This window comes from Pinus tabuliformis, chromosome J (assembly GCF_031772625.1).
Source record: "Pinus tabuliformis cultivar Carrire ecotype Pingquan chromosome J, CPIR1, whole genome shotgun sequence".
NCBI classification, from domain to species: domain Eukaryota; kingdom Viridiplantae; phylum Streptophyta; class Pinopsida; order Pinales; family Pinaceae; genus Pinus; species Pinus tabuliformis.
In genome coordinates this window covers 741,229,500-741,239,282 of record NC_142295.1, presented here as the reverse complement: position 1 = coordinate 741,239,282, position 9,783 = coordinate 741,229,500, and positions in this window count along the sequence as shown.

The following is a 9,783-nucleotide window of genomic DNA, read 5'->3' as shown; positions in this document are numbered from 1 at the left end:
TCCTATATTGGTTGACTGAAATTCCTTGTCTTCTTGTAATGAGATTGTAGTATCTTGTCTCTCTCCCAAGGTTTATTTGTCTTAGAGACATTGTTGGTCATTGATATGTAAACCTTGGTGGATATTACACATATGGTTTATTTCAACATGTCTTATAATTTTTTTCAAAATCTTTGTTATGAAATGTTTACTCATAATTGAAATTTAATATTACAAGTTTAGTATGACATGAATGAAATAAAATAACCTAAACCAAAAAAATACCATACCATCCACCTATTGAACACAAGATGTACCCTTGGGAATCCAATAGTGGAAAACCCAACTAAAAGGTAAGGACTATGCCTTGCTCTTTTTCTTCTTAGATACATAATGCAAATGCAAATAAAGATGAACTTGTTATGGAGCTACTAAAGACATTGTCGCCTATATAGCTGCTAGAAGGATTTTACTTCCTCTCATCTACTCATAATAACTCACTTCTTTGGGCCACTCAACAATGAATATCAAATCAATACAAGAAGAAATGGGCATACTTGAATAGGTAAGCATAGAGCTTGATGTTGAATAATCTAGGGAAGTTAGCATTAGATAGATTCTTCTATACTTGATAACAATTTGTTAAATTCTTTTATCATTTATCTTATCTTGATCTTCTTATTATTATGAGTGTGTGTGTTTACTTCATCAAATTGCTACCAAAAAAAAGAGACAAGAACACAAGGAGTTGGCGTTCTTCCAGGGCCAAAACCTCTCCCTCTTGGAGAGGAAAAACTACACGTAATTCTTCTTATAGAGATTCCAATTGACTAACACCAAGACCATGACTCTTGACCTACTAGGCCACTCCAAGACCAAGTCACCAATCCTCTTCTTACTGTTGAGATAATCATCAACACTGCTGCTTCACCAAGGTCATCATTCATTCATATTCACTGAGATATTCATCACAATAACAAGAACATAAATACTGCACCATATCTCCATCTTCTCTTAGATCATTACTGCACTTTTCACTGAGATCATTATCATGTTGATTAGGCTTCCATACTGAGATATATATGTGAACACTTCACCGAGGTCTTCATTATGATCTTCCATCATAGTTGTCACTGTGCCGAGATTATGACTATGTTTTGGCATACCAAGAGTGTATAACAGTGAGATCATAATCATGCCGAGACTGTGCCTTTCTTTGGAGAATGATGTTCAGTGTGTATACTTGAGTGTTTCTTGCACTAGGATCCTTATCACGATAGATATGCCAAGAATGTACTAGTATACCAAGACTGTGATCATGATGATCATCCGAAAAAATAGAGATATTGTACCCATTGAAATACTTGTACTTATGTGCTCAACCAAAATATTGTAATCATGTACCTTGTCCGAGATACTATGCCTTGTTAGAAGTTTCAGAGCAATCCAAAGTTGTGTTTCCTTTGGTGACCCAGTGGGGTATTTATAGTAGTCACGTCTCCATAAATAAGTCGACATTACAGTGTGAAGTGTTGTGTCTATTTATTGAGCTGACATGAGTGAATCTAATTCTTTTTACACTGACATGACTGATTTTTTACTTTGATTTCCAAGCCGATGTGACAAAGAGGATGGTGCTTGTCATTTGGAGGGCCGCTAGACACTAGGTTCAACCATTTTTATTATATAGATTCTTAAGTAGAGCTCTTCAATATGACTCTTTGACTTTCCTAGACCTATGGAATGAGCAAGAAACATATTCATATTATTTATAAAAATAATAATTCTTTTTCTTGACAAGTACAAAGATCAAAATTACATTGACAAATACCGAACCTAGTTACCCTTTTCTTCAACACTCCCTCTTAAATAGGGAGGTAGTTACAATGGTACTTGGTTATTCTCAATTTGAATAATTTCTCATAAGAAGAATCTGATTGGTAATCCCATCTGTATAACATCATATCAATCAACATTGTCATAGTGCAAGCCCTTGACTAACAACTCCATCTCTCCATGAAACCATGAGCTACAATGTTGTCAAGACCAATGATTTATAGACACCTTCATCATTGTCTCTCAAGGTACATACCCACCCGGGTGTTCACTGAGTATGACCTTCTAGGACTATTCTTATCTTGGGTTCCATCCCTCAAAGAATATTGGTCCTCTTTCCTACTCTTATCTTGGATGCCCTACACATCCTCAAAGAGTATCAAACGCTAGATGATTACCCAATCCTCCCATTCTTACTTCCCAAGTGAAGACAAGAATGTTGTGTCTATCATGTGTCTACATTTCCATTCATGGCCTTCATCTAGACTTAAGGCTGTTAGTCCTAGTCTAGTGCATGGCACATGAAATGGAAAAACACAATTGTCACTCCTTTGTAATCAGGGGTGATCTAATTCAAACTCCCTCTTGATCAAGGACCTATTAGAGCTCCCTCTTAGCTAGGGACTCTTTTATACATCAACAACTTCTTCTTTGTGGGTTCTTCAGCTGCTTGATCAACTTTTCTCTTGATATCATGAAATTTAGTTGAGCTTCTTCCTTGTAGGGAAACAACCATTGATCACTTTCCTTCTTATTCCGTCATGTCATTCCTTTCTTCATGGAAAGTGTCCTTCTTGGTATACATCTAGAACTTTCTTCATATGGCTACTTCTTTTCTCTCCATGCTTCTTTTAGGAGTTTCCATCCATTTCATGAATGCTGGTTGTACTTGTACTTACTTTTCTTGTTCTAGTAGCCCTACATGAACTCATCCAGATATTATTCAAGAAATTAAATCATTCCTTACGAGATGACTCTTCATCATGAAATCTTCTTGTAGGTATCAACATCTTGCACACTTATTGACATATCTACCAAATATATCCATTGTCAAGGGTCTTCATCTTTTTCAAACTTTCATCAGAGTCTTTATATCTTTCTGGGAGATTTCCTAGTCAAATCTTCTTTGTCTTTTGGATGTTGATTTCTTTAATTAGTGTTGCATATGTCATGATCTCTTCCTTCCTCACACATTTCCTTCCCATGTGCTTTCAATCATAGTTTCTTAATTGTAGTCAACCACCTCATACTTCATATGAGGACATATTATGTTGATTTCATCTAGTGTGTATTATGTCTTTTCGCATACTTTCAGAGGAGCAGATCCTTTTTCTCTTGATCATGCTTCTCAAGATAGAAGTAATGATCTATGTTAACTGCAACCATATGACATGCCATTATAATACTAAACACAAGAATACATACCTTATTTTACCTATAGGTCATCGAGGCTTCTTCCAGCAGCTTCCTTGATTGAAGAGATCTTCAATCCCTTGATCTGCTTCATGTCATCACATCATTATCCCATGAATTCCATAAGTTGGAGTTCCTGATGAAACACTTGCTCGCTCTCTAGATTAGTGAACCCTCTGATGAGGATTCCTTCAAAGAATTGTGAGGATCTTGCATATCCCTATTTGGTAGATGTTTCCTTTTTTCCTTAATGTATGATGACCCTTTTCCTGGATGACATTTTTCTTTTTCTTCAATGTTCAATGAGATAACCAAGAGCTATGTTTGACTGCCATGGATTTTGTCCCTTTTTTCCTTCATGATATCCATGGTGATGTCACGAACTCTCGCTTCTAATTATTTCATGATGCCATGATGCATCTTATTATCATTGTCATATCTTATAACACAAGATATAGGAGCTTATGATAGGATCCTTTTGTGAGGGATACTATCTTACTCATAGGAGAGATTTTATTCTCCCTCTTTCCTTGGCCCTTTTCTTTATCTTCTTCCATCTTTCAGTGATATGAACTTCCAAAATCTTTCTATAGCATTGAATATTAACTATACTTATTTTTGTCTTTGCTTGAGGACCAACCTCCCCTATCTTTTCTACACATGGTTGAATTCTTTCATCCTTTAATACTATAGACTGCAACTTGTCTTTCTATATCTATCATAGAGACCACAAATTTCCGGGTGAGGTAACCTTATTTTTTCATTGATATTTGTTACCTTTCTCATCAATGATGACTATCTTCTTATAATATTTCCTAGATATTCATGAAGTAATTCCTTCATTCTTTGATACCTTTACTATTGTGTAGGTCTAAGTGACCTTCTTTACTTTAATTTCCGAGAGTATATCTAGCATTTCATATATCTCTCTTTATGTCTCCTCTTATGCTATTTAGATATGAGAGGACATTTTGAGTGATATCATATGAATCCTATGAATCTCTTGATGGATTCAAACAATTTTTGACCTTTATAGACCTTTTCATAGATATCAATGATTTCTATTTTCTATGAGGATTATGCAATCCTCCTTATTCTATGCAAGGAATTTCGATTATCTAACTGATTTATAAATCCACTTGCAATCATGAAATCATATAACCAAATTTGATTATAAAATTGAAAGATACTTACTTGGTGTGTGAAGAGTATATCTCCACCTTGATGCTTCTTTTTCTTGAGCTACTCATCATTAGTATCCTTTCATCATGAATTCCTTGGAGACCTTCTAGCACCATGACATTAGTGGTCTTGACATTACTGAAACTACTTCATGATGTTCCTAATTCATCTTTAAGGTATTTTTTACTTCAACATATTATTGACATGCTAGTGATACTATGTTTCGATCTAAGCATCATGCTTATTGAGATCATATTCATAGACAAAATTTGAGACTGTGACAAGTATATTGATATGGTACTGCACTGAGACAATTATGTCTATGTGCATAAAGTTGTGTAGAGATGCAATGTAGAGAGAGACCAAACTCGTCACTGAATAACATAACTAAATTGTTGGTGGCACTGTATAGAGAGACTGTCTCATCACCGAAACTTCCTTGATGTAATAACTATACTGAGATAATGATGTAATGATGGATTGTGAGAGGTATTCCTTGGATTACTTCTACAATACACACACACACACACACACACGCATATATATATATATATATATATATATATATATATATATATATATATATATATATATATATATATATATATATATATATATATATATATATATATATATATACCTGAGACTATCTTTTATGGCATGGAGAAAGTTTAGTGATCAAGAAGTGAGGATCACTGATATACTCTATCAAACTGAGCATGAGTTGAATGCATGACTATAATTACTAAAGTTGATACTCTATGACTATTGTAGACCTGCTTGTTGTATACTTGCTCCGTTAATCCTTTCAACCTTCTTTGATGTCCTTGAAGACAAATACTTGTATGTCTCTTTTTCTTCCCTTCATTTGACTTCAACACCTTAGCTATGATACCATGTTGAAGAATCTAGGGCAGTTAGCATTAGATAGATTCTTCTATACTTGATAAAAATTTGTAAAATGCTTTTACCATTTATCTTATCTTGATATTCTTCTTATTATGGGTGTGTGTCTTTACTTCATAAAAATTCTACCAAAACAAAGAGACAAGAAAACAAGGAGTTGGCGTTTTGCTAGGGCCAAAACCTCTCCCTCTTGGACAGGAAAACTTGCACGTAATTATTCTTATAGATATTCCAATTGAAGAACACCAAGACCATGAATCTTGACCTAATAGGCCACTCCAAGACCAAGTCGCCAATCCTCTTATTACTGTTGAGATCATAATCAACAATGCCGCTTCACCAAGGTCATCATTCATGCACCTTCACTGAGATATTCATGACAATAATGAGAACATAATTGCTGCATCATATCTCCATATCCTCTTAGATCATTACTGAAATTCTCACTGAGATAATTATCATGTTGATTAGGCTTCCATACTGAGATATATATGTGAACACTTCATCAAGGTCTTCATTATGATCTTCCATCCTAGTTGTCACTGTGTCGAGATTATGATTGTGTTTTGGCATACCGAGTGTGTATAACAGTGAGATCATAATCATAAAGAGACTTTGAATTTATTTGGAGAATGATGTCTGGTGTGTATAGTTGAGAGTTTCTTGCACCAGGATCCTTATCATGATAGATAAGCCAAGACTATCCTAGTATACCAAGACTGTGATCATGATGATCATCCAAAAACATAGAGATACTGTACCCATCGAAATACTTGTACTTATGTGCTCAACCGAAATACTGTAATCCTGTACCTTGTTCGAGATACTGTACCCTGTTTGGAGTTTTAGAGTGATCCGAAGTTGTGTTTCTTGCGATGACCCCAGCGGGGTATTTATAGTAGTCACGTCTCCATAAATAAGCCAATATTACAGTGTGAAGCGTTTTGTATATTTATTGAGCCGATATGAGTGAATCTAATTATTTTTAGGCTGACATGACTATTTTTTTACTTTTATTTCCAAGCCGACGTGACAGAGAGGATGGTGCTTGCCACTTGGAGGGCTGCTAGACACTAGGTTGACCCATTTTTATTACATAGATGCTCAAGTAGAGATCTTCAACATAATTTTGACTCTTTGACTTTCCTAAACTTATGGAATGAGCAAGAAACTCATTCATATTATTTATAAAAATAATAATTCTTTTTCTTGACAAGTACAAAGATCAAAATTACATTGACAAATATCGAACCTAGTTACCCTTTTCTTCAACAATTGATAGGTTTCGACGCACCAACCCCCGTGAGTGATATTTACACATGGTTATTACAAATGCTATTATGTTATGAAGGGTAGGATACTATCACAAGGAGAATATTTAGAGAAATCATCCAAGCCTAGTTTTAAAGCAACCTTTCCTTTCATTCCACATGCATTTGTGACCTCACAATAATGGCACAATGCTTAACAACCAAGTATTTAATATGCTTGGATAGTCATGTAGGACTAGAGTAGGGTTTTAGCATGCCTTAAATTTTGATTATGGTTATGGTTTTGGACCCTGTAGAATATTATTGAAAGTTCACACATGACTAGCTCCATATGTATGAGTAATGGGGGTTGACATGGCATCGAATTTGCACCATGGTGGTCAAAAGCATAGGTTAACTTGTGGGAGGCATAACATACTACATATATTCTAAATGAAGTGATATTTGTTCCCTTGGAAATCTCATGATGTGTAGAACAATGATGGAGGGTTGTGATCAAATACACTCTAGAAGTTTTAGGATCCAAAATCACCATAACAATTCTTACCCCTATAATGGCCCTTGCTTCCCATCCTAGAGATCCTTACCAATTTTTTTTCCTAGTTACACTCCAAAGTTCTATATCCTAACTTGTGAATCGATCACTCAAGCGAAAGTCATATGTTTTTATAACAATCACAAGATGCCTGAATTTTCACCTTTGGTCTCCTTAAGATCACGAACCTACATTTTACACTAAAACACCTCGAGATTACAAGCATGGAAAAATAACCAATGGCATATATTTTATGTTGGACAGTTGGCATTGTTTGGATGGCTAGTGGTCGCAAGTTTGTTGGCATTGATGTCAACCAGATCAACATGGAGGTCTGTGGCAGCAGATGTTAGCATTTATATGCTTTATGTGTAAAACTTATGGAGAGTCCTATGATTGTTGCAATATTTGATAGAGAATCAACATAGTAGCAAGTTTATTGAAGAAGCCATAAAATGATGACTATGGTGGTTGGGAGTCCAGGATTCCAGGCACAAGAAGAAGAGTCCAAAATAAAATAATGGAGGAGTGCTTGCAACCATTTTTCAGGTAGAAAATGGGCTCAAAGACTAAATTTGACCTTCTTCGCTGGAAAGTGCTTTGAAATAGATTTCCAATGGTATGTGGAAGTCTGAAAATTCCCTCCTGGATCAGGAGTTATTCCCAGTCAAAGTTTGGTGACATAAGTCCATGAAAGAAGAGCTAAAAGGTGATTGGAGGAGTCTTAGCATATAGCCAAAGTTAGAAGCAATTCCAAACTCAACGGAGATGGTGGCAGAACCTAGGAACTTTGTATGGCTGAGAACCTCAGGACCTCGAAACTTCATAACCTCAATGTAATTCCATTTTAAGAAAGTTCCAATATAATACCAAGGTAGCAGGGCTGAGTTTCAGACTCCGAATTTTAGGACCTCGAAACCGAGGTAGTAGGCGAAATCAAAATATCAGATCAAGTTGGAATTTAGGGACCTCAGGAGGACAAAATTTTGGAGGGTTGGAGTTTTGGGAGCAGATTATTGAACCCAATATTGGAAAGGTTGGAATATCATACCTCAATGATTTATTTCATCGGTGGTTTATTCGAAAGGAACTCGATATCACAAGGGATGAGCTGGAAGAACATCACAATGATGAATATCAGAATAGGCGTGAACACCATAGGTTCAGAACTTTGGAGATCAGAATCTCGTAAGTTCTTAATAATTGATTTCCTTTGAGAGAACTGAGGATTTTAGGAAATAAGAATACAAATTAATTTGTTGAAAAACCAAGGACCAAGGGACCCTTTCTCTCTGCTCCAATAGGACACATGGTAGAAACTTATTTTCCCCTCAAGATCTGATGTGGAAGATGACACAATAGTATGAAGGACATGTTGCATTTAGTTTCGACATTTTTTGGTAGCCTAATAGGGAAAATCTAGGTGACACATGTCACCACTAAGGAGATACCATGTGGGATTGATGACATCATCATGACATCATATATGAGGTTAGCATATCAGAGGATGTAGATCTTGTAACTCCTCTGCAAATGATATTTGAAAAAGTTACGATGAAAGGGGATCCAATGTTAAGTGGCATTTGTTCGTGGGGACCTAAAGAACCAAGGGCATAGATAAATACACAAGTAGATAGGCCCACAGATGGATCCTAAAAGGATTAACACCTAAGTGTTATACCAATGGTCACAAGCAGCGGTCATATGAGAAAGAAAACAATAAAGGGGGCTAAGCAGGAAGGGGCTAAAGGTATCAAAATTTTGTGATATTGTAACGTATCACTTAATAAAGTTACGATATTCTAAGGCTCCTATATTGCAACACAAAGTGTTGAAGGATGAATGGGTTGACGTCTAGAGACTAAATGTATGCAAAAGAGTTGGTGGCGTAGGAGTAATGTGTTGAAGAATTAGTAACTAGGTTTGGTCTTCATAATTGTATTTGAGTTATAATGAAATGTATTTATGAAAACAAAGAAAAATATATTATTATTTTTATTATTATGACTTATTAAAGCATGGGTTTCATGATTGGGTCATCATGTTTCAGGTCAAAGTCCCCATTGATGACTTCTAGATTTTATATTAAGTCATTAGAGTCATTGTCCATTTAGTGAAACCCTTCTTGGGCTCTTGAATCACGTAAAAATAATTATTATTGAATAAATTAAGTCATTTGTCACCTCCACACTAATTCAGCCCTTACCTGATCAAGTCGACCTACAAGAGGGTAATTCAAACTCCAGAAGAGGCTGTATATACAATGCAGTTTGACTCATTTGGAAGACACACTCTCATATGTTCGATATAGAAGAAGGAGAAGCAGAAGAAGAGTGAAATTGCAAGAGAAGAAGGATAATTTATGGAGAAGGATAAAAGTCAAATTTTTTGTTTTGTGTCTCTCTCACACATGTGAATTTGTCGGGCTATTGTTGGAAGGTCGAAGTACTGCATCAAGATCAAAATTCTTCTGTTGCTGGGTCGAAGTTTTGTTGCTGGGGAGGTTGAAATTCTGTTGCTGCTTCTAGGTCAAAGTGTCATTTCAAGATTGAAGTGTTTTATCTAGGTCAAAGTTCAGTTGTTGTTGCTAGTTGTCGCTGCAGGGTCGAAGTTCTAGGTCGAAGTTGTTGCTGGAATGTTATCATCTGCAGATGAAGGGAA